The sequence below is a fragment of the Lagenorhynchus albirostris genome, chromosome 2 (genome assembly GCF_949774975.1).
Source record: "Lagenorhynchus albirostris chromosome 2, mLagAlb1.1, whole genome shotgun sequence".
Taxonomy (NCBI): Eukaryota; Metazoa; Chordata; class Mammalia; order Artiodactyla; family Delphinidae; genus Lagenorhynchus; species Lagenorhynchus albirostris.
The window spans coordinates 122,676,939-122,700,859 of record NC_083096.1 but is presented as its reverse complement, the minus strand read 5'-3'; positions in this window follow the sequence as shown (position 1 = coordinate 122,700,859).

The following is a 23,921-nucleotide window of genomic DNA, read 5'->3' as shown; positions in this document are numbered from 1 at the left end:
TGATAATCTGGACTTCATTAAAATTAAAACTTCTGGTCTGCAAAAGACAATATCGAGATAAATAGAAAACAAGGCACAGACTGGGAGAAAATATTTGCAGAAGACTCATGGGATAAAAGACTGTTATTCAAAAATATACAAAGAACTCTTAAAGCTCAACAATAAGAAGACAAACAACTCTACTGAAAATGGTTCAATAACCTTAATATACACCTCAAGAAAAAAGTAATGCATATGGCAAATAAGGATATGAAAAGGTATTCTGCATTGTAAGTCATCAGGGCAATGCAAATTAAAGGAACAATAAGATACTACTACACAGCTATTAGAATGTCCAGATCAAGAACACTAACAATGGCAAATGCTTACGAGAATGTAGAGCAACAAGAATTCTCATACATGGCTGGTGGGAATGTATGCATAATGGTGCAGCCACTTTGGAATACAGTTTGGTGTTTTCTTACAAAACCAGACATAATTTTACCATAGTATCCAGTGTTTGTGCTTCTTGGTATTGACCCTAAGGAATTGAAAACTTATGTCCACATAAAATCCTGCACATGAATGTTTACAGCAGCTTTATTCATAATTTCCAAACTTGGAAACATCCAAGATATTCTTCATTCACTTATGATGAATGCATAAATAGTCTTACAGCCATACAATGAAATATTATTCAGTGCTAGAAAGAAATGATCTATCAAACCATGAAAAGACATAGAAGATACTTAAATACGTATGACTAAGAGAAAGAAGCCAATCTGAAAAAGCTACATACTCTGTGATTCCAACTCTATGATATTCTGGAAAAGGCAAAACTACAGAAACAATAAAAAGACCAGTGGTTACCAGGGTTGGGACAGGAAGAAATGAATAGACAGAGAACAGAGTATTTTTAGGGCAATAAAAATACTCTATGATATTTTATATATATATATATATATATATATATATATATATATATATTTAAACATTTATCCAAACCCATAGAATTCATATCACCAAGAGTGAGCCCTCAGGTAAACTTAAACTCTGGCTTATTATGAGATGTCAGGGTAGGTTCATCCTTTGTAAAAAAGTGTACCATTCTGGTGAGTGATGTTGATAATAGGTGAGGCTAACCATGTGAGGGAGCAAGGGGTATTTCGGAAATCTCTGTAACATTCCTCTCAATTTTTTTGTAAACCTAAAACTTCTCTAAAAAATCATCTTTCAAGAGAAGAAAAAAAATTGGCAACTGATTTTCTTTTACATATTTAAAATAAGCTTTTAATTTTAGAACAATTTTAATATCACAAAGATAATTTAAAAGTTCCCATTTATCCCCCCCACAGTTTCCTCGGTTATTAACATCTTAAATGGTACATTTGTCACAATTCATGAACCAGTATTGTTAGATATTATTATTATCTGCAGTCCATAGTTTATTCAGTTTTCCATAGTTCTTACCATATGTCCTATTTCTGTTCCAGGATCCCAAGTACATTTAGTTGTCATGTCTTCTTAGGATTCTCTTGGCTGTAACAATTCCTCAAATTTTCCTTGTTTATAATGACATTAACAATTTGGAGGAGTACTGGTCATATATTTTTCAGACTTCTCCTCAGATGAGCCTTGTTTGATGTATTTTTAAAATGTTTGTTAGTAAGACAATATTTTTAGATAGGCAACTGATTTTTGACAAAATACACAAGCAATTTGATGGAGGAAGGATAGTCTTTTCAACAAATGTTGTGAGCCAACAAATGTTCATATGCAAAGTAGTGAACGTCAATACATGTCTCATACTTTATACAAATGTTAACTCAAAATAGATCATTAGCCCTCAATATAAAATGTAAAACTATACAACTTCTAGAAGAAAAGATAGAAGAAAATCTGCCATGACTCTGGATTTGATAATTAGTGTTTAGGTATACCAGAAAAAGCACAATCCACAGAGAAAATATCAATAGCTTGGACTAATCTTTTGCTTTGCAAAATAAACTTGTAAGCAAATAAAACTACAGCTCACATATTGGGAGAATGTATTTGCCAATCACCTGTATTCTAAAGGACTTATATCCAGAAGTCCAAAAGAGCATACAACTCAACAATAAAAATGACACACACACACACACACACACACACACACACACACACACCTCAAGGGAAATAATAGGCAAAATATCTGAATAAACACTGCTCTAAGAGATACACAGATGAACAATAAGCATACGAAAAAATGCTCAATGTTATTGCTCATTAGGAAATGCAAATTAAAGCCATGATGATATATCACAGCATACCTTTAAAAGGGCAAAAAAAATTTTAAGGAGAAAACTACCAATATGAAATTCTGGGTAAAATACAGTGCAGAGTATCAGGAATTTTTATTCATTGCTGGTGGGATTGCAAACTGATACAGGCGCTTTAGAAAATGGCTTCACAGTTTTACACTGTGATGTTAAGCATACACTTACCAAACAGTCTGGCAATCTCACTCCTAGATATTTACCTAAGTGAATTGAAACCTTCTGTTAATATAAAACCTGCATGTGAATATTTATAGCAGTTTTATTGATAATGCCCAAAGCCTGAGAATCACAAGGTGTCTTTCAACAGGTGAATGAGGTGAATGAATAAACTGTTGTACATTTATAAAATGGATTACTACTCAGGCTTAAGAAAATGATCTACTGGTTCATACAACAACATGAATTAAACTTAAATGCATTTTGCTATTTGAAAGAAGCTAGACTCCAAGGCTACATAATGTATCATTCCACTTACATGGCATTCTATAAAAGGCAAAACAATAGGGATGGAAGACTGATCAGTGATTGTCAGAGGTTTACTGGGGAGTAACTGAGTAAAAGAGGGCCACACCAGAGAATTTTTAGAGGATGGAACTGTTTTGTATGATACTTTAGTTCTGGATACATGACTCTATGCATTTTAAAACTGATAGAGCAGTACAACACAAACAATGAAATTTATGTAAATTATAAGGAAAATCAAACATGATATATCAATCACTGTATCGAATGTAAGATGTGACAAAGGAATCTAACTCCATTACAAATTGGTCCATAGCTTCCAAGAAGGTAAGGGGGAGATGGATGACCTAAGTAACTTTAGAAAACAGTGTTTTGATACGATAAAGGCTGAAGAGTAAAAAGAAATAAAACTCTATAATAACAGTATACTTTAGTTGGTAAATTTGTTACTCACAGGGATTCATTTACCAATTCTGAAATTAATTTACATATATACTAGGGTTGAACAAATAGATAAATAAATTGTAAATGATGGGGACTAGGTTTCTCATAATCAGAGAAAAAAGTTATATAAATACATATATAAGCAAGGTGGAAAGCATGAATGAACCCTATCTTTGGTAATGGACTAGAGTTGGATATATCAGTATGAACTCATGTTTATTTTAATACACTAAGAGATAAATAGATGCAGAATTAAATATATATGTATATACATATATATCTAAGTGTATACATAGGTTAGAATACATGCATATATTTCTTAGCTCTATCTGAGAGATCTATAACCTGTGACTCCCCAAGTGAAGTGAGTGCACTTAGTGCCAAGACCTTGGATTCTAAAATTCCAATTGCCAATAAAAGGAGCAGAGCTCTTTAGAGCAATGGCTGATTCTAAGGCAGTGACTTGCAATATACAAGATGAACCCAGCCTCCTGTCCTGTAGTGCCAAGAATAAGAAAATACTGAGAAAAAAAAAAAACTGAGTACATTTCAAAATGATGTAGCAGTCAACCTAAAATGGCTCCCAATGTCCAAAGCTGGAATATCTAATGAGCAAAATAACTCATTATAGTATTGCATTATAATTCAAAGAATAAAATAAATATACAATTACCCTAGAACAACTAGGGGCTTAGGGACACCAGCTCTAAATTGAAAATCTGCATATAACTTATAGTTGGCCCTACGTATTCATGGTTTCTTGGTATCTGAGGTTCCACGTCTGCAGATTCAACCAACTGGGGATAGTGTAGTACTACTATAGTATTTATTACTGAGAGAAATCTTCCTGTAAATGGACCTGCAGAACTCGAACTCATTTTGTTCAAATGTACATGAGTGCATACTGATATAAATAAATTATTCAATAAAAAATAGAAGAAAGGGAAAAATCTTCTTTACAGATGAGTTCCAAGTAATAAATGTAGAAGAAATGAGAGAAATAGAAAAATCACCATTAAAATACCACAGTAATAATTGCTTCAGGCAAATTCCGAAAATGAATGATATAAATAGCAAGTAAACTTTAAGGAAAAACAGAATAGTTTCATAACCTCAGAGTATCTCCCTGCAAATATTTCTTAATTACTATGGTTGTTTAACCTGTATCCATAAATTTTTGATAATTCTCCCTCCAAGAGGTGGAGCTTAATTCCCCTCTCATTAAATGTGGAATAGAATGAGTGACTGGCTTCTAAGAAATAGAATATGGAAAGGAAAAAGTAATAACATTACAGTGGAGAAATTTGGCAGACATCACCTTAACCTTATCCACAAGGTTAAAAAGACCAGCAAAAGTCATGTTGAAATCATATACTCATGCAATGAGAAGGACATTTCTCCTCTATTGTAATCTTCCCCCAAATTTTAACCTCAGTTTAATTATGGAAAAACATCAAACAGACCCAAACTGAGAGACATTCTACAAAATACCTGACCAATAATCTTCAAAGCTGTCAATGTTGTGAAGGACAAGTAAAGACTGAGAAACTTTCACAGTTTCAAGGAAACTAAGATGAAATTATGATTTAAAGCAACATGGTAAACTGGATTGTATGCTGGGACATAAAAAGGGACAGGAGTGAAAAAAAAAGGCTGAAATATGAATAAAGTATAATTTAGTTAATATCACTTTCTAATAAGATTTTCCTAATTTTGATAAATTTATTACAGTTATATGAGATGGAAACTGAGATATAGGGGAGCTCCCTGTACAGTCTTTGCAAACCTTCTATACACCTAAAATTCTTTCAAAATAAAAAGTTAAAAAATAAACCTTATATAGGTCCCAAACATATGCCTAGGGCTGATTCATATTTTTGATATTAGTTGTTTTAGATGACCCTAATTTAATATATCTATTAAGACACATATGGGCTATTAATTTTTCTTCTATATTATATGCCACTGATAGTGCGTGATGACAAAGTGCCATTTGATAGAGGAATTCTGCCAACTGCTAATTCTGTTTTCTCTCTGAGCATATTTGTCTAGTTTTCTAAGACTCTTGGCAGTAATTTATATCATGTCAATTAATGCTATATGTGGAGTGCAACTTTGAATGATTCTTCTATAGTTGGTCTTTCTTCTGTATTTACTGACAAAACTCCTTTTTTTAAACTAGAAAATATTCATTTACAGTTTTGTGGGGGGAGATAAAATGACTTAATTGGCTTACCAGAGAAATTACTATGCTTAATTTTTAAAAAAACAAAATATGTTATGATAAATTACCATTTTTTGGAAAAGTTTCATAAGAGGCAATAATTACAAAGTGCTGCTTCAATATTTTTTCTCTTCAGTAAATTTTTTCTTGGTTAATATTTCAGTGAATGTAAAAAAAAATGTGGTCAAATTTTTGCAATAAGTGGCATCTTATTGTCTTCTGGGGAAATAATTTATGTGCAAAGGTGAATGCATAGCATTTTTTGATACATGACTATGCTGCAACTTCAGCTAAGTTGTGAAAATGTAGCAAGATGAGTAAGACAAGATCCCAGATTTTTTGGCTATTTAAAGCAGGTAATATTAAAATATGCCATGGCAACTTTTTATATAAAAGATGAGCAAGAAGTGATCCCAGAAGGAAAATAAAGTTGATCACTTATCTTGAAGTCGATTTGGAGTAGATCTATTTAACTCAATTAGTAGGAGCAAATACCATCTTAAGTTTAGTTTAAATAATAAGGAAAGGAATATACTACACTTGTAGGTCTTTTCATAAAAACCTATTGTTTTCTATGCTAACTGGCCTATTTCAAACACAGACATTTAGTCAGCAGTAGGGCACTCTATTGTCCTTAATTATTTCTTTTTCTTGGCCTACAAAGCCCAAGTATGCAATTAAACTACATACAGAAATAGATATGAAAGACGTTACAAATATAAATGGAGTACTTCGAATATGGCATTATAATGAGAAAATGATATATCTATTTTTATAGGCCTAGATTAAGCACAAAAGAAGATAAATATAGCCATAGATTCATGGAATGTTGCAGGAAGTTTTCTTGTGAGCTTTTAACATAGAGTTTTTCCATCTGCCTTCAACAAACTACTACTTCAGGTGGTGGAACTAACACATAATGCTATTTTATTTCCATAACTTTAATTTTAAATAGCATAAAAATTTATTCCTCTGAAATATGGTTTCTTTATTTTCTGTGTATCCACATTATCAAGACATTGATAGCTTACCTAGATATGCTTAAGTCATATCACATAAAAACTTCTTTACTTATATATTCACTTTTGCTCAAATTCAATAGCTATATACAATAAATCTCATCTAACTTTGGCAGAAAATAAGAAAATTATATATTAATGCTATATAATGGGTTTATAGTTAAATAAATTTCACAAAGACATAGGTCTCTCCTCGTTATGAAGAATGCTTTCCCTTTAACAATAGTTCCCTGTGATTAAGTTAGAGATCAGACAATCTTCATATGCAGTATATGCCCAATAGCAATATAAAATCAATATCAGCTGCATTATTCTATAGACTTATCCCCTTGTACATGCAAAATGAATACAAATAAATAGATAAACCAAATATAAAACAGGGAAAATTTATCACTTCTGAATATAAACAGAGAGAGCAGAATAAAGAGAACAAAACTTGTGTTGGCAATAGAAGAATATAACAAATAGAGAAATCTGCAGCTTTACCTTTTCAGTAAGCATTTTAGATGGGCTTTGTTAAGGCACCAATGCTCTGAAATGAGAAGTGTGAATTGTATAATCATCTCCATTAATATACATTGCTGCTGCAGGCTAGATATTGCATTCATTTATATAATTTTCTTTCTCCTAAAAATTTCAGCAGTATTTTATTCAAACAAAATCAAAGCATTAGTTCAACAACTAAAGCTACATCTGGCTGATTTACTTACTTTATCACAGAAAAAAAGTGGTTGCAGTTTATTCATGGATTTGAAAGCGATCGATTAGCTTCTGAAAAATTGACTTTCCAGTCATGTTAGAGATCATTATTGTCATTGTCAGATAATATTGTTTAGAAAAGTATTTTTTTACATAATTTATTGAACCATGTATAAGCTAATGCTATAGGCTTTAGATACCTAACACTTTTTAATAGTTTTATTTCCCTTATATCTTATGAAGCTGGACAAGGATGGGATCTGTATTACACAGACAAAAATCAAATACACCTGGAAAAATCAGTTTGTTCTACTTTCAGAACAAATTTAGTCAAAATTCACATGGAGACTTGCCAAGTTGAAGATTGCAATTTTAAAATTCTTATTTCCTCCCCTTCCTTGGCAATTTATACTGAGGTGAGTAAATACATCCCTGAACATTGCATGGTTTTGTTTCCTTTTCATAGCTTTCTATTCCTTCTCAACTTTATATATAATAATTCTCCAGTTTTAACAACAAGAGTTGATTTTAATAAAGTTTACTTTAAATTTTCCTCTCAGGAACAGTATGTGTTAAATCTGTTTATTTTTATCCTGTTTCTTCCAACTAGGTTTAGTTTATCCCTGTTGGAAGCAGCCATTAACCACACTTCCCATTCTTAGCAGCATGATTTTCAGATAAGCCTTTAGAAGCAAAGATAAGTAAGTATATGCTGTGCTACTTCCTTAAGCAGATATAAGTTATGCAACTTGAAAATTAAGAAAAGAGAATATTTTCCAGCTCTCAAAAGCATAGATTTGAAAAAAAATAAATTCTCTGTTTCAGGGTTTTTCATAAAATGGTTGACATCTATTTTTCCTGCGATAATTTGCCATTTATCTTCCTGGAGATGTTTGGTAGGGAAATCATTTAGCCAACTTTTGTTGGGAAATTTGGTTGATGCTATGTATACACTTGAGAGGTACTGTTTTGTTCCATCAAGAACCGTACTACCCATTTCAAGAGACAGAAACATTCAGTGTTTTAAATGTTAATTTTGAGATAAGCATAGTGTATATGGCGAAAACAGGAAACTCTGTCCTAGGTTGGGTAGGGCAGGTAGAACCAGAAAAAGATACCCAGACAGGGCACTATCTGAGATTTATTGGCATCAAGGAAAAATAATGCACTGAGTATCAGCTGCAGTCTTTTAACTTCAACAAACCACTGAGCTAAAAAATAATATAGCAAGTTTAGTTAATGCATATTCATACTCAGATATGGCCATAAAAACTGAGAAATCTAAGCTTAGAAAGTTTAGGAAGCTTAAGAAGGAACGTTAGCAGGTACCCAACCAGGCACAAAAAAGGGCCAAAGATGATTGACTGGTAGCAGTTGCGAATTTTAACCATCTCTTTTCCTTATTCTCTCACTGCTTTACGTTGTCCAGGGAGTAGCAATGTAATTTGGAAAGGTTCTTTAGTGGGCATCCTTGCCATTAAAGGTAAGCATTCAGCTCATATTTTCCAGACTAGAGCTCTCCAAATGGTGGTAGTGTTGGGGAGCATTATTAAATAGCTACCCAAAAGGTCATAACCATGAATCAGAAGCACTAGCAGCTCTCCTCAACCCTTGACACAATAGATGTCCACCTTACCTGATATAGGAGTAAAGCAGTTACAGCAAAACAGGCAGTAGGCAAACAAGAGGGGGTGCATGGGAAGAGTGGTCAGGAAACACCAATAGGTGCAGACCAGTTGGCTAGTGTCTAGCCATTACTCATGGCCCAAATCATGTAGTTTCAGCAGCTGTAACATGACTCTCCCTGTATGAGTACAATGCCTGAAATTTTAAAAATACTGAGCAAGGCTATTGCTGGAGTGTGGGTAAGGGAGTTTATCTACAACAAATAGTGAGTGGTTTAGCCTAGAGTAACAGTAGTAGAAGCACTCTTGGAATATAAAAAAAAATGTTCTTTCCATCTACCAAGTTAACCAGAGGAGTATAATCCCATACCCTATTTTGTGTCTTGCCCAGAAATGGCTTATAAGAGAATCGCTGAAAAAAAAAAAAAACAAATAAATTGAAAGAAGAAAATATGGTACATCTAATTGATATTTCCGATGGAAAGCTTTCAGCAGAGAGAGGAAAAAACGTATGATGCATTATAAAATATAAGGGAAAGGGAGGAGCTTCAAGATGGCGGAAGACACGGAGATCACCTTCCTCTCCACAAATACATCAGAAATACACCTACATGTGGAACAGCTCCTATAGAACACCTACTGAATACTGGCAGAAGACCTCAGACTTCCCAAAAGGCAAGAAGCTCCCCACATACCTGGGTAGGGCAAAAAAGAAAAAAAACCGAGACAAAAGAATAGGGATGGGATCTGCATATTTGTGTGGGAGCTGTGAAGGAGGAAAGGTTTCCAAACAGTAGGAAGCCCCTTCACTGGTGGAGATGGGGGATAGGCAGGGGGGAAGCTTTGGAGCCATGGAGGAGAGTGTAGCAACAGGGGTGCAGAGGGCAAAGTGGAGAGATCCCCGCACAGAGAATCGGTGCCGACCAGCACTCACTAGCCCAAGAGGCTTGTCTGCTCACCCACTGGGGCGGGCGGGGGCTGGGAGCTGAGGCTCGGGCTTCGGTCGGATCCCAGGGACAGGATGGGGGTTGGCTGCGTGAACACAGCCTGAAGGGGGCTAGTGCTCCACAGCTAGCCGGGAGGGTGTCTGGGAAAAGTCTGGACCTGGCTAAGAGGCAAGAGACTTTTTCTTCCCTCTTTGTTTCCTGGTGCCTGAGGAGAGGGAATTAAGAGCTCCTCTTAAAGAAGCTCCAGAGACGGTCATGGGATGCTAAGGCTGCTGCTGCCACCACCAAGAAGCCTGTGTGCAAGCATAGGTCACTCTCCAAACCTCCCTTCCCGGGAGCCTGTGCAGCCCGCAACTGCCAGGGTCCCGTGATCTAGGAACAACGTCCCCGGGAGAACGCACGGTGTGCCTCAGGCTGGTGCATCATCATGCTGGTCTCTGCCACCACAGGCTCACCCTGCATTCCATGCCTTTCCCTCCTCCCGGCCTGAGTGAGCCAGAGCCCCTGAATCAGCTGCTTCTTTAACCATGTCCTGTAGGCCCTCAGGTGACCTACACACAGTGGTGGGGCCAAGTCCAAAGCTGAACCCCAGGAGCTGTGTGAACAAAGAAGAGAAAGGGAAATCTTTCCCAGCAGCCTCAGGAGTAGCAGATTAAATCTCCATAATCAACTTGATGTACCCTGCATCTGTGGAATACCTGAATAGACAATGAATCATCCCAAATTGAGGAGGTGGACTTTGGGAACAAAGATATATATATATATTTTTTCCCTTTTTCTCTTTTTGTGAGTGTGTATGTGTATACTTCTGTGTGTGATTTTGTCTATGTAGCTTTGCTTTTACCATTTGTACTAGGGTTCTGTCCATCTGTTATTTGTTTTTTGTTTTTTAAATGTTTTTCTTAATATTTATTTTTTATTTTAATAACTTATTATTGTTTATTTATTTATTTATTTCTCTTTCTTTTTTTCCCTTTTTCCTTCCTTCCTTCCTTCCTTTTTCTTTCTTTCTTTCTTTCTTTTCTTTCTTCCTTCCTTCCTTCCTTTCTCTTTCTTTCTTTCTTTCTTTCTTTCTTTCTTTCTTTCTTTCTTTCTTTCTTTCTTTCTTTCTTTCTTTCTTTCTTTCTTTCTTTCTTTCTTTCTTTAATTTTTTCTCCATTTTATTCCAAGCCATGTGGATGAAAGGCTCTTGGTGCTCCACCCAGGCATCAGGGCTGTGCCTCTGAGGTGGGAGAACCAAGTTCAGGACATTAGTCCACCAGAGACCTCCCATCTCCACATAATATCAAATGGCGAAAATCTCCCAGAGATCTCCATCTCAACGCTAAGACCCAGCTTCATTCAATGACCAGCAAGCTACAGTGCTGGACACCCTATGCCAAACAACTAGCAAGACAGGACCACAACCCCATTAGCAGAGAGGCTGCCTAAAATCATAATAAAGCCACAGACGCTCCAAAACACACCACCAGACGTGGATCTGCCCAACAAAAGACAAGATCCAGTCTCATCCACCAGAACACAGGCACTAGTTCCCTCCACCAGGAAACCTACACAACCCAATGAACCAACCTTAGCCACTGGGGGCAGACACCAAAAACAATGGGAACTAAAACCTGCAGCATGTGAAAAGGAGAACACAAACACAGTAAGTTATGCAAAATGAGAAGGCAGAGAAACACACAGCAGATGAAGGAGCAAGGTAAAAATCCACCAAACTTAAAAAATGAAGAGGAAATAGGAAGGCTACCTGAAAAAGAATTCAGAATAATGATAGTAAAGATGATCCAAAGTCTTGGAAATAGAATAAATGCAAGAAACATTTAACAAACACCTAGAAGAACTAAAGAGCAAACAAACAATGGCGAACAACCGAATAAATGAAATTAAAAATTCTCTAGAAGTGATCAATAGCAGAAAAACTGAGGCAGAAGAATGCATAAGTGACCTGGAAGATAAAATAATGGAAATAACTACTGCAGAGCAGAAAAAAGATAAAAGAATGAAAACAACTGAGGACAGTCTCAGAGACCTCTGGGACAACATTAAATGCATCAACATTCAAATTATAGGTATCCAAAAAGAAGAAGAGTAAAAGAAAGGGACTGAGAATATATTTGAAGAGATTATAGTTGAAAACTTCCCTAATATGGGAAAAGGAATAGTTAATCAAGTCCAGGAAACACAGAGAGTTCCGTTCAGGATAAATCCAGGGAGAAACACAACAAGACATATTAATCAAACTATCAAAAACAAAATACAAAGAAAAAATATTAAAAGCAGCAAGGGAAAAACAACAAATAACACACAAGTGAATCCCCATAAGGTTAACAGCTGATCTTTCAGCAGAAACTCTGCAAGCCAGAAGGGACTGGCAGGACATATTTAAAGTGATGAAGGAGAAAAACCTACAACCAAGATTACTCTACCCAGCAAGGATCTCATTCAGATTTGATGAAGAAATTTAAAACATTACAGACAAGCAAAAGCTGAGAGAGGTCAGCACCACCAAACCAACTTTACAACAAATGCTAAAGGAACTTCTCTAGACAGGAAACACAAGAGAAGGAAAAGACCTACAATAGCAAACACAAAACAATTAAGAAAATGGGAATAGGAACATACATATCAATAACTACCTTAACTGTAAATGGATTAAATGCTCCCACCATAAGATATAGAGTGGCTGAATGGATAAAAACACAAGACCCATATATATGCTGTCTACAAGAGACCCACTTCAGACCTAGAGACACATACAGACTGAAAGTGAGGGGATGGAAAAAGATATTCCATGCAAATGGAAATCAGAAGAAAGCTGGAGTAGCAATTCTCATATCAGACAAAATAGACTTTAAAATAGACTATTGCAAGAGACAAAGAAGGACACTACATAATGATCAAGGGATCGATCTAAGAAGAAGATATAACAATTGTAAATATTTATGCACCCAACATAAGAGCACCTCAATACATAGGCAAATACTAACAGCCATAAAAGGGGAAATCAACAGTAACACAATCATAGTAGGAGACTTTAACACCGCACTTTTACCAATAGACAGATCATCCAAAATGAAAATAAATAAGGAAACACAAGCTTTAAATGATACATTAAACAAAATGGACTTAATTGATATTTATAGGAACTTCCATCCAAAAACAACAGAATACACATTCTTCTCAAGTGTTCATGGAACATTCTCCAGGATAGATCATATCTTAGGTCACAAATGAAGCCTTGGTAAACTTAAGAAATTTGAAATTGTATCAAGTATCTTTTCTAACCACAACACTATGAGACTAGATATCAATTAAAGGAAAACATCTGTAAAAAATACAAGCACATGGAGACTAAACAATACACTACTTAATAACCAAGAGATTGCTGAAGAAATCAAAGAGGAAATTTTAAAATACCTAGAAACAAATGACAATGAAAACACAACGACCCAAAACCTATGGGATACAGCAAAAGCAGTTTTAAGAGGGAAGTTTATAGCAATACAATCCTACCTTAAGAAACAAGAAACATCTCAAATAAACAACCTAACCTTACACTTAAAGCAATTAGAGAAAGAAGAACAAAAAACCCCAAAGTTAGCAGAAGGAAAGAAATCATAAAGTTCAGATCAGTAGTAAATGAAAAAGAAATGAAGCAAACAATAACAAAGATCAATAAAACTAAAAGCTGGTTCTTTGAGAAGATTAAAAAAAATGGATAAACCATTAGCCAGACTTATCAAGAGAAAAAGGGAGAAGACTCAAATCAATAGAATTAGATATGAAAAGGAGAAATAACAACTGACACTGCAGAAATACAAAGGATCACGAGAGATTACTACAAGCAACTCTATGCCAATAAAATGGACAACCTGGAAGAAATGAAAAAATTCTTAGCAATGCACAACCTTCTGAGACTGAGACAGGAAGAAATAGAAAATATGAACAGACCAATCACAAGCACTGAAATTGAAACTGTGATTAAAAATCTTCCAACAAACTAAAGCCCAGGACTAGATGGCTTCACAGGCGAATTCTATCAAACATTTAGAGAAGACCTAACACCTGTCCTTCTCAAACTCTTCCAAAATATAGCAGAGGGAGGAACAGTCCCAAACTCATTCTATGAGGCCACCATCAACATGATACCAAAACCAAAGATGGCACAAAGAAAGAAAACTACAGGCCAATAACACTGATAAATATAGATGCAAAAATTCTCAACAAAGTACTACCAAACAGAAACCAACAGCACATTAAAAGGAGCATACACCATGATCAACGGGGTTTATCCCAGGAATGTAAGGATTCTTCAATATACACAAATCAATCAATGTGATGCACAATATTAACAAGTTGAAGGAGAAAAACCATATGATCATCTCAATCAATGCAGAGAAAGCTTTTGACAAAAATCAACACCTATTTATGATAAAATCCTTGCAGAAAGTAGGCATAGAGGGAACTTTCCTCAACATAATAAAGGTCATTAGGACAAACTCACAGCCAATATCATCCTCAAAGGTGAAAACTGAAACCATTTCCACTAAGATCAGGAAAAAGACAAGGTTGCCCACTCTCACCACTATTCTTCAACAAAGTTTTGGAAGTTTTTGTGACAGCAATCAGAGAAGAAAAAAAATAAAACAGATGCAAATTGGTAAAGAAGAAGTAAAGCTGTCACTGTTTGCAGATGAAATGATACTATACATGGAGAATCCTAAAGATGCTACCAGAAAACTACTACAGCTAATCAATGACTTTAGTAAAGTAGCAGGATATAAAATTAATGCACAGAAATCTCTTACATTCCTATACACTAATGATGAAAAAGCTGAAAGTGAAATCAAGAAAACACTCCCATTTACCATTGCAACAATAAGAATAAAATATCTAGGAATAAACCTACCTAAGGAGACAAAAGACCTGTATGCAGAAAATTATAAGACATTGATGAAAGAAATTAAAGATGATACAAATAGATGGAAAGATATACCATGTCCTTGGATTAGAAGAATCAACATTGTGAAAATGACTCTACTACCCAAAGCAATCCACAGATTCAATGCAATCCCTATCAAACTACCACTGGCATTTTTCACAGAGCTAGAACAAAATATTTCACAATTTGTATGGATACACAAAAGACCCCGAATAGCCAAAGCAATCTTGAGAACGAAAAATGGAGCTGGAGGAATCAGGCTCCCTGACTTCAGACTATACTACAAAGCTACAGTAATCAAGACAGTATGGTACTGGCACAAAAACAGAAATATAGATCAATGGAACAGGATAGAAAGCCCAGTGATAAACCCACGCACATATGGTCACCTTATCTTTGATAAAGGATGCAAAAATATACAGTGGAGAAAAGATAGCCTCTTCAATAAGTGGTGCTGGGAAAACTGGACAGGTACATGTAAAAGTATGAAATTAGAATACTTCCTAACACCATACACAAAAATAAACTCAAAATGGATTAAAGACCTAAATGTAAGGCCAGACATTATCAAACTTTTAGAGGAAAACATAGGCAGAACACTCTACGACATAAATTACAGGAAGATCCTTTTTGACCCACATCCTAGAGAAATGGAAATAAAAACAAAAATAAACAAATGCGACCTAATGAAACTTCAAGGCTTTTGCACAGCAAAGGAAACCATAAACAAGACCAAAAGACAACCCTCAGAATGGGAGAAAATATTTGCAAGTGAAGCAACTGACAAAGGATTAATCTCCAAAATTTACAAGCAGCTCATGCAGCTCAATGTCTGAAAAACAAAGAACCTAATCCAAAAATGGGCTGTAGACCTAAATAGACATTTCTCCAAAGAAGATATACAGATTGCCAAGAAACACATGAAAGAATGCTCAACATCATTAATCATTAGAGAAATGCAAATCAAAACTACAACGAGATATCATCTCACACCGGTCAGAATGGCCATCATGAAAAAATCTAGAAACAATAAATGCTGGAGAGGGTGTGGAGAAAAGGGAACCCTCTTGCACTGTTGGTGGGAAGGTAAATTGATACAACCACTATGGAGAACAGTATGGAGGTTCCTTAAAAAACTACAAATAAAACTACCTTAAGACCCAGCAATCCCACTACTGGGCATATCCCCTGAGAAGACCATAATTCAAAAAGAGTCATGTACCAAAATATTCATTGCAGCTCTATTTACAATAGCCAGTAAATGGAAGCAACCTAAGTGTCCATCAACAGATGAATGGATAAAGAAGATGTGGCACATATATACAATAGAATATTACTCAGCCATAAAAAGAAACGAAATTGAGTTATTTGTAGTGAGGTGGATGGACCTAGAGTCTGTCATATAGAGTGAAGTAAGTCAGAAAGAGAAAAAACAAATACCATATGCTAACACATATGTATATGGAATCAAAAAAAAAATGATTCTGAAGAACCTAGGGGCAGGACAGGAATAAAGACGCAGATGTAGAGAATGGACTTGTGGACATGGGGAGGGGGATGGGTAACCTGGGATGAAGTGAGGGAGTGGCATGGACATATACACACTACCAAATATAAAATAGCACAAGGAGATCAGCTCAGTGCTTTGTGACCACCTAGAGGGGTGGGATGGGGTGGGTGGTGGAAAGAGAGGCAAGATGGAGGGGATATTGGGGATGTATGTATATGTATAGCTGATTCACTTTGTGACACAGCAGAAACACACCATTTTAAAGTAAGTATACTCCAATAAAGATGTTAAAAAAAATAGAATAATTTGGATTTATAGGTTAAAAATCTGAGAATTTTGTGGAGAGCCACAGAAGTGTATATCAAATAAACTATTCTACATGGATATGAGTAAAAAGTAATTATTATTATTTTTTCTTTGCTTTGGTAACTAGGGAACTATGTTGAATTGGACACATTCACTTTTTTTTCCAGATTTATTGAGGTATAATATGATATTTAAAGTGTACAACGTGATTATTTGATATACATTGGTCACATTCACTTTAAAATTAAAGGCAGTCACCAGGAGAGTTAGAAACTGGTTTCTCTCTTCAAAATCACTATAGAATGTGATTCATTTTCAGGTTCCCAAGGAAGTGACCAGCAAATATATATATAAAAAAGATGAAAAATCTGAATACTTGCTGAAAACTAAGAAAGAATGCAATATTTTTTTAAGGTAAAAATAGGATCATACTGAAGAACTATAAAGGACTTATTCTCATTCTCTCTCTTATTTAAAAGAGAAGAATATCTTGGAGAATGAAGAGAACCGTTAAAAGGTTGCTAACCCAGCCAAACTTGAAGAGTGAGGCTAGGTCCTGGGACAGGCAGAGAAAAATGTAAACAGTTGAGTGTTTCAGGAATGGGTGACTGCATAAAGGAATTCCTAGATGGAAACTATCCACCTGGGAGCAATCAGCCATAAGCAATGGTTTACCAAGTTAGGGGTGAGGTGGTGGTAGAAACCCTCTGTACTAGAATTTACAGGAGGTAGATAAAGACAAAGGGATAAAAATTATGTAAATATGGGTATACCTACATAGATAAATAGATTTGCACACACATGCAATGTTGTATTATATCTTATTATATTACTTTGTATTTTTACAACTCCTCTCAAATTTTAAGCAAACAACGAAAACAAAACAAAACAAAAATTCAGAGAGTAAAATGAAACTTTGTAACAATAAATCTGCTAAGAATCTCTCCTACAAGTATATTTGTACATGTAGAAAATATTTATGCACAAGGATGTAAATGGTAGGTCTATGCATAATAGCAAACATCTGGAAACAATCTAGAAGCATATTAATACAGACTAATTACATAGATGATGGTACATCTATACAATGAAATAATGTAGCCCTTCAGGTAAACTGGATTAGATCTTGTTGCACTAGAATATGTGTGATTAAATGAAAAAAAGACAACAAGGTATGGAACAATGCCAGTGGTATATTCCTCCACGTTCCTTAAAGATGACTGAAATGCATATCTAAGCATGAAACATTTCTGTATTGGAAACCACCAAACTATTAAAATTACCTATCTTTGAGCTGTACTGCTGAAGTCTGGGGTAACAAAAGTCTTTTCCATTGCATTATATTTGTATTGGTTAAATTTCATGTGTCACATTTATTTTAATATATATTTTAGAAGAAAACTTGATTACACTAAAATTTAGAGTTGACCACATATAAAATGACTATGAAAGCTGAAAAACTGCAGAGTACATGCCTAATACATGTACTAGTGTTATGTATGATTACTTAGAATTATTATATAAGTAGAAAATTTCAGAAATTGGAATAAAGTCATATTTAATATTTGAGATTGTTTTTCACTATAATTAATAAGCATTATCAAAAGCAAAATTTTATCCATCAGGAGGAAACCTACAGGTTTTATGTCTCTAACTCAGGCTTTACAAAAACAATTGGCTAAATGAAAGTAATTAGCCAACTGTAACTTCACTGTGTAAGAAATTGGGGGTAGGAATGAGGACAGTTGCCAACACATATCAGATAATGTTGGGGAAATTTGCCACAGCTCTGCAAATACTACAGAACCATTGCAGTACACTGTCTACCAGGAGTCATACAACTGTAAAATATGACCTTGGATGTAGAGAGGGCGAAGAGGACAAATCCTTTTTAGTGAAATGATTTTTCTAAAATAAAAGAGATTTTAAAATAGTATATATATATATATATATATATATATATATATATATATATACCCCAGAAATGTCTTGAGACAGAAGTGTCTTGCCTCCTAAAAAGCAATAAAAAGTTAGGCATTTGTTCTTGGTGCCTGCTAGAAATTCCTTGCCTTTACAAGTCAATGAAAGAAATATCAGCTCTGTAGTGGTAGACTGCATATTGTCACCCCAAGTCAATTAGTCCCTTCTTCTATAACTATTAAGTTTTATTGGGACATATGACCATCCAATTAGTCTAACAATTCCTAGTCTCTTTAGTAACTCAGTATGGTCAAATGACTAAGTTCTCACCAATGGAATGAAAAAAGAAATTATGAATGCAAAGGACAGCTCAGATGCTTGAAAGGGAAATGGTTTGCCCTTGACTCCATTCCCCCCGCCCCCTTTTTGTTTCACAGGCTGGAGCTCAGACATGGTATCAACATAAGAACATAACTACAACCAAGAAGGTGTGAAAAATCCCTTAGGTGATAGTGGAGCAAAAGTGTGTAAGAAATGCAGGTCCCTGGCAAAATTTTTAGGATGAGAAATAAATTTCTATTGCACTGCAACCACTATATTTATAGGTGCTTTTGCAGCAATTTAGTCATTATCCTACCTAATAAACCTTTATTCTAAATCAAGATACTGAGCCTCCAATGCAGTGACTTGACTAACATCAGAGGCAGAATCAGCAGTTATCTCCAGGTATTCTGATTATATTCCTCAGCACTCCTCAATGTCTTTTTCCTAGGGGTATTTAAACCCAGATATTTTTATGTCTCTGATACATTTGGAATAACCACCTGTCTCAGTATCAATTTCTAATGTTTTCTAAGTCTTTTTCTAAGACTGTATGAAACAGTACTAGTACGTTGCCTGAACTGATCATTCAGGAAAACAAAACAAAACAAAACAACACAGCCTGAAAGCCTTATATGGATCCTTGCCTCTGAATTCAGACACTCATTATCTTTTTGAGCTTATAATTGTGTTCATGTCATCAGAGCTATAAAACTGAATTAAAATAATGTGTGAAAATACCTGGCACAGTATCTGGCACCTAGAGAGACCCTATAATCTAGTTAATCCCTTTTTTCCCTTTCTCTACTCCCCAACCTGATCACCAAAAATTTAATCAAATATTTTCTTTAAAAATACTGCAACTAAAATTATTGTATCTATTCTATTTCTTAAGGAGGGGAAAAAGACATAAAAATATAAAGCAACAGATCTTATTAATAATTTTTCCTTAAAATATAAACAATTCATAAATTGTGTTTAACAGTACCTGATTTGAGTCAAAAAATGAAACAGTAGCCATGGAAACTGTATGAACTGATATTCCAGTTAACAATGAATTAAGTACAATTGAATCTGAATATTTATTCAAGAGATTCAGTCTTGAATTTGCAGATTCAAGATTTATGTTCCCCCAACAACTATAACTCATCATTTATTCATGGCTAGTATACATGTATATGTATACAAACAACCACATAATACATATTTTATATATGATATATATAATATTTTTTAGTGATTAGAATTTATTTATAATACTTATAAAAAAATTAGTTATTTACTACCATGGCAATGATAATACAATATAGTATATTCAGGTGAATGCAGAAACTAAATTAATATATGGATATAGTAATTTGAAAAATTCAGGTTATTATCTTTTATAAAATAAAGCATATTAGCAAACTCCAAGTTGTAGGTAGATTAGCATAAGAATTAAAAATCTCCCTGATTTCTGTCTCTTTTTTTGCCATATTTCCCATAAATATCTTTTAAGTCACTACTCTAAATAAAGTCTTCTAATCTATTAAAAGTTTTTTACCCTTAATACACCAAAGAAGTTTTTCATTTTCCACACATGTGTCCTTAATAGCACAGTTCTCACTGCTTAAAATTTATTATTCTATTCTCTAGAGAAATCCTTTCAACCCAGTTTGTACCTTTACTTCACCACTCAGCCTTCCTTGGCTATCTTTCCAGGACTAGGATTTGGTACTTCTTTGAATCTCTTTTGTGATATTACACATAAAAATAGCTCTGTAATATTGAGTGCCAGGCAGTATGCCAGTCATTTGTCAGATTGTCATACTGTGTTTTAGGAAGTCTTCTGATAAAGAAATTGAGTCAAAGAGCCCAACATCACAAACTCAGTAAATGATGGAACTTGAGTTTTAGATCAGGCCTGTTTAACTTCCTTTTCCAATATAGCATAGATAGAAGGAAATGATTCAGACATCCAAATCAGCTTGAAAATTGCAACTGGAAATCATGTGTGTTTTTCTATAACTCTACCTATCAATGGCATGAAATAATTTGAAATATGTTTGTTGACTAGGTTTGGGGTTAGAGCAGTGAAGAGTACTAGCAAAATCTCTACCATCCTGAGATTTGATTCTTATGGGAAGAAAGAGTAAATAAGTTAGATGATTTCAAAATGCAATAAGTGCCCAAAAGATGAAAACACAGTAACATGACAGAAGGTAATGGAGGTTGTAGAATCGTTATCTGAGAAGCCTCTCTGACACCTAAATGATTAGTAAGATCCAACCATGGAGTTTCCTAGAGGAAGAACTTTGCAAGCAGAGGGCACAGCAAATACAAATGCCCTGAGATAAGAACACGGCTGAAATATCTGAGAAACAAAGATTTGAGCAGGAGGCCCGTGAAACTGGAGAATTCTGTGTAAGAGCAAGACATGACATCAGGGACAAAGGCTGGGGCCAGTTTACATAGGCCTTGTATTTTATTGTAATCAGTAGAAAACCACTGGAAGGCTTTAAGCAGAAGGTAACATGGGAATGTGTGTGTGTGTGTGTGTGTGTGTGTGTGTGTGTTTTAAAGACTGTAGGAATGAGTAAAGAATAAGGTGTGGAGTAAGGCACAAGAGTAAGTACAGGTAGATGAGTGATGAGGTTACTACCATAGTCCAGGTAAGAAATGATGGTAGTTAGGACTAAAATAAAGATGGGGAAAAACACATGGACTTGGGACTCTATCCGGAGAGGTAGTATCAACAAGACTTGCCAATGCATTGGATGTGGAGAGTAAAGAACAGAGAGGAATTGAGGAGGACTCATACAGATTGGAACCAAAAAAGCTTGAATTCCAACCCAGGCTGTACCATTAATTAACTCCGATATCTTGGTCAACAAATTTGTCCCCTCTTAGTTTCATTTTCCTCAACCATAAATTGAGACAATACTCACTTTCAGATATAATAAATGGATTGAGTTAAATAATACTAAAATCATTAGCATAGTGCCAAGTACATAGTGAGCATTCAAGAAAGGTAGTTTTTAGTATTAATACTATGCTTACCTCATACTGAAAAGTACCAATTAAATTGTGATTTTTTGCTGGAATCATGATTGTCTCAAATCAGTTCCATTGTCTCAATTCTGCTAAAAACAAACAAAAACAACATTAAAATAATTACCAGAAATTCAGTACCATCCATCAAATATTGAGTGGTCACTTAGTACAAATAAGAACTCTGGAAGGCACAAGAAAATTAAAAATAAACAAGAAATATTCCTTGATCTTAGAGATCTCAAAGTCTAGCAAGGGAAACACACAGGTAAAAATTACATTAAAGTGTGTTAAATACAACAATGTAGTTATATACACACTATTATGGCAGCTTACAAATGACTGAGGGAGCATGTATTTCTGGGGAAGGAGAGAAATGTAAGAGAAAGCTATAGGGAAGAGTTTTTCTGGGTCATCTGTAAAAAAGGGGGTATAAAAGGGAAGGACATTCTAAGCTGAAGGAACAGCATCAGCAAAGGAAATGCTTTGAAGGAAATGCTTGAAATGTTTTCTGGACAGGGAGTAGTTCAACGTAACAAGTACAGAGGGTAGAGGAGAGAAAGGCAGGGGGTTAAGAGATGAGGGAAGAAAGAGAATGACCCTGCTCTGTCCATGTTTGCTCAGTTCTGAGGTAGGCTGAGGCAAAATTTGTGAAGGGCTTTGAATGCCATTCTATGGGGTTTAGGAGTTATTCCGATAGGCAATGCAGTGTCAGAATTATCAGAGACTTTTAAGCATGGTCAAATTTATGTTTAAAAAATATTACCCTTTTGGCTTTTGAAGTTTTAAATTGAGTAAAAGCTGCTAAAGGAGTAAAATGAATTCAGAGATTGTGGGATTTTTTTTTCTTTTATTTTTGATGGAAGTGGAAGTGGTACATACTTGATCATTATTAAGCATACAGAGTTTTTGTTATGCTTTTTTTCCCTCATAGTCAGTCACGGGCTAAGTCAAAGTCAAAAAAACAAGTCAGAGACATAAACCCAACCCACAGTTCCTGATTCTCAGTTCAGTACTTATGCAGCTAAATAATGTGAAAATGTGCCTGGATGCTGCCTGATAGAGGGAGGTTCCATTTTTATATGTAAAAATTACCTTTATATGCACAAAGTAAATGATAAGAGCTGTGCTACTTTAATCAATCTGTATTGCTAGAACTAGGCTCTATAGCTATTAAAAGACTTCTACTTCCTGAGACTTCCTCATGCCATGCAGCTTAGTCATGCCTCCTTGAGCACATGGAGGCATGAATAAACTTTAAAGGAGAAAGAGGAATATGTCTTCACTGTTTTTGTAAACACAGCAGCCAGTGGATGTGTTTGCCCTGAAGGGAGAGATCTGCCACTTTGTAAGTTAAGCCTGAGTGAATCACAGGGCTTCCAGACAGATACTCAGGAAATATGTCTGCAAAGTTTTAAAATAAAATCATTACCCTCCTCCCAAAGCACAAGATATAGGGCAGCTGACTATTTGGGAAGAAGGGCTAAAAGGTTCAAACAGAATGGTACGTGCCTTTCATTACCATGAGTCTGTGAAAGTAGCTTTATACAAAGACCTATATTTAAAATAAGGAATAGGAATTAAAGTGTCTTTTTCAAGGTCAAACAGTTATTAAGTGTAAGACCTGCAAACTGCACCCCTGGCCTCATGATGGCACATGTGGTGGATTTTTCTACCTGGCCACTCCACATGCGATGAAAGCAGGGGCTGGTGATTATGTATGCTTTCACCCTGTTTCCAGATTATGTGTCCCAAGAAGTCTTTTTATTTATTTATTTATTTATTTATTTATGGCTGTGTTGGGTCTTCATTTCTGTGCGAGGGCTTTCTCTAGTTATGGCAAGCGGGGGCCACTCTTCATCGTGGTGCATGGGCCTCTCACTATCGTGGCCTCTCTTGTTGCGGAGCACAGGCTCCAGACGCGCAGGCTCAGTAATTTTGGCTCACGGGCCCATTTGCCCTGTGGCATGTGGGATCTTCCTAGACCAGAGCTCAAACCCGTGTCCCCTGCATTGGCAGGCAGATTCCCAACCACTGCACCACCAGGGAAGCCCCCAAGAAGTCCTTTACTGTGCATTTCTCCTCTTTGCCTCCTTCCTTCCATAGACAAATTATTTCTATTCAATCACAAACTAAATTTCCTATCAATTCATCCATCAATCCCTTCAGCAA